Consider the following 5,683-nt stretch of genomic DNA (forward strand, 5'->3'; position numbering starts at 1 on the left):
CAAACTCGGTCACGAATCGGACTGAATGGAGCGGTCACCGAGCAGAAACATCTCTTTCGGGCATGTCCGATTAGCAATTTCCTAAAAAACATGAGCTGAATAGCCTACATTTGGAGTCAACCTTGACAGGTGGACTGAAAAGTAAAAACAAGAACAGTATTGTTACAAATAAAGGTTATCCCAGAAATTTGTTGACGACTCGATTGTATGGCAGTTTAGTGAAATATATTCGGAAAAGGTCTCGAAATAAACTAATATATATATATATATATATTTATTTTTTTTTTTTTAACGTATCGGGCCTACTTACAGTTTTTTTCTGATGGCTTAAGCACATTTTTTTGTAACTATTGGCTATTTTTGTAAAACTCTACACACAAATAAGAAAACCTTTCACCAAATCCGCAAAACATTGTAGTTCTCTTGCAAAAGCTAATAAACCTTGCTTAACTCTTCAAACCTTCATAAAAATGGTATTTTCGTATCAAACAGTTAACACAACCCATCACATTAATAAGCACACAATGCGCCAACTACACACTGATGGTATGAATAAAAAACACATCTGGCTTTTGCTTTCTCTGTGCACAAGGTAGGCTATGTCAGTTTGAGGTCATACTTTTGTCAAAGTTCTGTAAACATACAGGGATCCAAACTTCAAGTATTGTTGTTTATTTACACACATCAAAACAAACACAAGTGTCAAAACACTAAATAGTAATTTCACTGAGAAAAAAAAAGAAGAGACGTGTCGTCTCTCTGGGTCTCACATGCAATGTCCTCTAGTCCAAGGCACCGGGGAAAATATCTTCTGGAATGCCGTATCCAGGCCTGACATGATGCCTGGTCAATATCCCCACATGCCTCCTCCATTGCCTGTAAAAGGGCTATGCGTTGATGGGGATAACGGTTATAGACCTTCCAGCGCCTGGCAGAGAAGAACTCTTAAATTGGATTTAAGAATGGAGAGTATGGGGGAGGTTGAGTACAGTGAAGAGTGGGTGATCTGTAAACCAGTTGCGGACCAAAGCAGCCCTATGGAAACTAACACTGTCCCATATGATGATGTATCTGGTCTGCTCTGGTCTCTGAACATTAGTGAGCATGTCATGTAAGGTGTCCAGGAATGTAATAATGTGTGCAGTGTTATGGGCCTAGGGTTGCATGATGGTGAACAACACCATTTTGACTAGCTGCACACATAGTTATGTTACCACTATGTTGTCCTGGGACATTGATTATGGCACGGTGTCCAATAATGTTCCTGCCACGTCTCCTTGTTTTAGTAAGATTAAAACCTGCCAAAAAGCAGCTCATGACCCATGGCATCTGCCTCTAGCTCCATCACTCTCTGGACAAGACAAAACAAATGCAGCACAGCAGGCCCATGCACAGCACTATGCACTTCCAGATTCAGTACCAATGATACTATAGCTTACCTGAACATAGTCATATCGCAGTTGTTTTACACGTTCACTGTTTCTTTCAAAAGGGACTCTGTAGATTTGTTTCATTCGGATTCTGTTGCGGGCAAGTACACGACATAATACAGAAATGCTCACATTGTGTATGTTTTGGAAGGTGGTGTCATCCTCATTTATGCACTGTTGTATTTCTCGTAGCCTTATGGAATTAGCTGCAATCACCATATTGACTATATGGGTCTCTTGTTCTGCAGTGAACATTCTTCCTCTGCCCTCAGCATCTGGACGTCTAGCAATTCTATAAAGTAACAATTTCAGTATTTTTACATGTATGGTATTGTTGTGTTTCTCATTAGAGTATGGCAGTGCTACAAAACTTAGTGCAAAGTGACTACTAACCGATTCTCATTTCGAAATGTCCTACAGTGTAACGGCTCAAGTTAGGCTGAACCCGTTGTCCATCTTCCCTCAGGGTCATTCCATGGTTGATTACATGGTCCACTATTGTAGCTCTGATGTCATCAGTAATTCTATTTCTTCCTCTTCTTACCCTTCCTCTTCCCCCTCCTCGTCCTCCTCTTGCTCCTCCTTGTCCTCTTCCTCTAACTTCACCTCCTTGTCCTTGTCGTCCTCTCCCTCTCGCTGCTTCACCTCCACGTCCTCTTCCTCGGCCTCCTCTAATTCTCACTCTTCTCACTCTTCCTGCTCCCTCCATTGTACTCCACACGGACAGCTTAACTGTGGCTTATTTATAGTGCTTAGGCTGATTGCAAAGTGAACTAATTATCTAAAACAGTTTTCACATGTGACAGTGTGCCAGACAGTTGGCAAAATAGTGTAAATAATAGCCATACATGTGTATAGTTTTGCTAGGAGTGTGTTGATCATTTGGAAATTGAGTGTAAAGCAGTGAGTTGTGTTTACAATTCCGCAACAAGAGAGCTGTGCAGTGGATTGTACCTACAAAATTTCAAACTGCGTGCAAAGCAGTGTTTGTGCTTTTAGTTTTGCAAACTCAGTGAGTGGTTTTGCTATAAGTAGGCTATTAATAGTTTTAGAAATTGTGCTTTAGGAATCACGGTTAGGGTTTAAGCATTCAGAAAAAAAAGTTCACTAAAATTCACGGTCGACCCAAAAGTTAAACAAGGGCCCCCTCGTGTGGAAAGGCTACCAGTACTGAATCACTCAAGTCAGTCAGTGTATCCCACAATACTTCAAACAGACAAACTATTTGAGATATTTTGGATTCAGAACCTGGATTTAATTTATTAATTATTTTCTATTATTTTAATTTGTTGTTAAAGATTTATTTACCAACAGGGGCTGAAAATACACTACTGTTAGACATGTAAACTGCATGGCTTACAGTAGTTGGCCACTAGATGTCAGGAGAACGTCATAGGTGAATAGCTGCATTTATTTCTTTGTTAAAGGGAATTCTATCATCATTTTCTCACCCTCAAGTTTGTCCCAAACCTGTATGAATTTCTTTGTCCTGCGGAACACAAAGGAAGATATTTCGATATCAGCAGAACAAAGAAATTCACAGGTTAACAACTTAAGGGCGAGTAAATAATGACAGAATTTTTTTGTTTTTGGGTCAACTATCCCTTTAAGTGGAGATGAACCACACATTCTGGTAGTGTGCTATGCCTACATATACCCTAAAATCAGATATGAATTAGTTGTTAAGAAGGTTAGGGCCTAAAACTATCACATCAAGTGTATATCATGTTTAGCATATGGTAATTTCATCTCTCATCAAACTGAGAATCTTTTATTCATGACACTGCATATTTGAACGCACTGCTGAGAATTTTCTTGCCACATGTTTTCCTTAAATTGAGTACATCATAAACCATGTACAAAAAACTTAAGATAAATAAGAGACATTGCCATGTTATGCAACATAGCAGTTACTAGATGCCTAAAGCATTACATTTTAACACTGAGTAGTTCCTAAACAACAACCCTTGTTTAACTTGGCCTAATCTAACCCTACATGAAGCCACATGGGCCTGGTTTCCCAACCAGCAAAAACATCCCATTAAATGTGTCATACATCAGTCTGCTGGAACAGTGCTTGAGAATGTGGTAGCACCACGCTTTCTATAAATCCCTCAGTGTGCTCTATGCTATTAAGACATGTTAGAGATGTAAAGCTTTTGAGCAGATGTAAAAACATTCTTTTTTTCTTTTTTCCATTTATTTACGTCTGTTTTCATTTGTGGCTCCTTACATGCCCCCTTGTCTGACGGAAAAAGCACCACTGTTTGATGTGTCATGACTCTGTGACGTCTTCTGAATTCACACCTATGCTATCACTCTAAACTGTCATCAAATATGATTCATATGCTAACCTTAATGTGGTTTGAACGTATTTGATCAAGCATTTCCTTATGCTCTTTCAATATCAGTACTTTTGTCTTCTATTAGAAAGTGAAAAAAGCTTTCAGTGGGTTGGAGGTCTTGGAGATCTTCTCTGCTAGCTAAAGAGCATATCCGTTAAAAATATTGACTCTGCTGGCCACATGTTAGGAAGTAGCTGCTGCAGTGACTCTATCCCTTGTCCTGTATTTATTTGTTCGCGTTTATTTTAAGGCATGAACTCCTGTAATGGAACAGGGTTGTTGCTATTTTAGTCTTATTAAGACCAAGAGGATATTTTAAATATTTGATTTCAGTTTCCAGTAACCTTGTCAACTGAGTGATTCTGATCTAGTATTGTTTCAGAATATTATATGGTTCATAAATTTGATAAAACAACAAAATAATGACAAGTACATTTTTATGAGCTGCAATGGTATGATAGTCATTAGCAGCACAGATCATGATCATGGACACTTTTTCATATTTTCCAAACTAATTTTGGGGGGAAATTTGTGTAATTTAATTGGATATGGTTAATCGTTAAATGGAGCTGAAAGAAAAGCTGAATGAAAAATGCAGTATTTTTCAACTCACATTCAAGGAATATGCAATGTGTAGAACTTGAATGATGGAATCATTAAAGGTTCCAAAAATGTCCAGAAATGCTCAGGGACATTTTAAGAACATTTTAATAATCTAAATTACCCTTTTCCATTATAAAGAACTTTCAATGGATGTTAAAATTTCCCTATAAAACTATAAATGCTAATAAAGAACCTTTATTTAAGAATGTCAAATTCAGTTTTTGTAGATTATTTCAACTCATTTTTTTCATACAATGAAAGTCAATGGGGTCCAAAACAACACTAGATAGGGGAAAGTGGGGTGAGTTGTGCCAGTTTTTACTCAAAGTGACTTTAAAGTGAGGCCATGGCAGTAATGCCTTCAACTTAAGGATGTACATATATTTCAGGATGTGGTGCATCCCTGAGAACAATAACTTTGGATCTGAAATAAATTGTTTCAGAAATATAGCTCTTGGGAAAAAAGTGGTCTCATGGCACAACTTGCCCCTGGTGCGGGGGAAGTTGTGCCTTTGGGGAAATACATTGGGGGTAAATTGTGCCAGTGATTTCTGAAGTAAAACAGAACATTTTAATGTTATGAACCGTAATGCTATATGAAAGCAAGATAAATTCAATACAAAATTACTAATTTAAGGTTTATTTAGATATTGTCACCCTGGAATACCATAGCATGCGTTTTTCCTACTATGGTCAATTGCATAGGGATTTTGTATTGAACATAACTCTGGATCACAGTGTCATAGAGACAAGGGGCGGGCTCATTTTACTCAGACGACCAATCAGTCTCTCAGGATCATTGTGAAGCTATCAAGCTATGCCCTAGCAACCATTTAGAGCACCATAGCAACACAATATATGATATTTGTGAATCATTTCAGGCAAAAAGGCTTTGGCAATAGATGCCTGTTGACATAGCGCTGTCTGTCAATTATGTAACATATAAGAATAAAGTGACTAGGCTTATTTCTAAACATCCTATTGTGACATAGGCCACTTAAAAACGGAATAAAACTTCTCTTTAATAACATAGTGCAAACTCAAAACTGAAATCAGTGTTAGCTAAATTAAACAAATAGCAGGCAGGCCTAAGTCAAACAATGATGAGGCATGCCCATCTCCTCACTTCTCAAGATTATCCCCTGTGAGAATGTAGGTCTAGGTGGTCTGGATCTGGCACAACTTAACCCAGGCCCTTTGGCACAAATCACCCCGGACCCACAAGTTTGAAAAACTAGCATGATCCAGCAGTTAAGAGCTAACATCATGCTAACTGTATAGACTCATTGTGTAGCCTACTAAAGC

This window comes from Abramis brama (assembly GCF_963993115.1).
Source record: "Abramis brama genome assembly, chromosome: 22".
In the NCBI taxonomy this organism is placed as follows: Eukaryota; Metazoa; Chordata; class Actinopteri; order Cypriniformes; family Leuciscidae; genus Abramis; species Abramis brama.